Source organism: Macrobrachium nipponense, chromosome 23, assembly GCF_015104395.2.
Source record: "Macrobrachium nipponense isolate FS-2020 chromosome 23, ASM1510439v2, whole genome shotgun sequence".
Taxonomy (NCBI): domain Eukaryota; kingdom Metazoa; phylum Arthropoda; class Malacostraca; order Decapoda; family Palaemonidae; genus Macrobrachium; species Macrobrachium nipponense.
In genome coordinates this window covers 27961604-27963086 of record NC_061090.1, presented here as the reverse complement: position 1 = coordinate 27963086, position 1483 = coordinate 27961604, and positions in this window count along the sequence as shown.

The following is a 1483-nucleotide window of genomic DNA, read 5'->3' as shown; positions in this document are numbered from 1 at the left end:
TCTATCGCTAGAGACCCTTACCTTACCTTACTTACAGACCTTACAGTTCGTTCGGGTTGCCCCAGGTCCCTCAGTGTGAGGCGCCTCTAATGTCTACCAGAGAGTTGCTAGTACATCTTCCGGTATATTTTGCATCTTCCAATCTTGGATGGTCTGGGATGCAGTTTAGATATTTTTCGAGCTTATTCTTAAACACATCTACGCTCACTCCTGAGATATCCTCAGATGAGCTGGCAACGCATTGAATAGACGCTGCATTATCGATGCTGGTGCGTAGTGGATTAATGTCCTGTGTGCTTTCCTTATTTTTCCTGGTATAGTTTTGGGCACTATTAATCTACCTCTGCTTGCTCTTTCTGATATTTTTTAGTTCCATGATATTTTCTGTTATTCCTTCTATCTGTTCCATGCCTGAATTATCATGTAGCGTTCTCTTCTCCTTTCTAGACTATATAATTTAAGGATTGTAGTCTTTCCCAGTAGTCTAGGTCCTTAACTTCTTCTATTCTAGCTGTAAAGGACCTTTGTACACTCTCTATTTGTGCAATATCCTTTTGATAGTGTGGGTACCATATCATATTGCAATATTCAAGTGGACTACGAACATATGTTTTATAAGCATAATCATGTGTTCAACTTTTCTTGTTTTGAAGTGCCGTAACAACATTCCCATTTTTGCTTTACATTTGCCAACAGAATTGCTATTTGATCATTGCATAACATGTTCCTATTCATCATCACACCAAGGTCTTTAACTGCTTCCTTATTTGTGATTGCCTCATTATTAGGTCCCTATATGCATATAGCTTTCCTTCTCTGTCTCCATAATTTATTGATTCAAATTTATCAGAGTTAAATACCATCCTATTTACCTCTGCCCAATCATATACTTTGTTAAGGTCTCTTTGTAGAGCGTTCCTATCACTCACAAGTAATTTCTCTACTTATTCTTGTGTCATCAGCGAAACTACTCACTACCGAATCCTTAACATTACTGTCTATGTCTTCAATCATAATAACAAACAATATTGCAGCTAGCACCGTACCTTGTGGCACACCCGATATTACCTTGGTTTCATCCGATTTCTCATCGTTTGCAATAACTATCTATGTTTTCTGTTGTGTAAAAATTCTTTAACTCCATCTTCCTACTTTATCTACGATATTGTTTTCTAATTTAATCTTTGCTAATATATTATGGTCTACTTTGTCAAAAGCTTTTGCAAAGTCTAGATAAACCACATCTGTTTCATTTCCGCTTTTCATATTTTTGAATATGTTCTCACGGTGGACTAACAGTTGGGTTTTGTGTACTTTTTCCGGGTACGAAACCGTATTGTCCTATATTAAACAAATTATTTTTTATTAAATGTTTCATAATATTTTTCTTCATTACCCTTTCATACACTTTCATAATATGTGATGTTAGACTCACAGGCCTATAATTACTTGCCTCTAGTCTTGATCCACTTTTGAAAGGTAG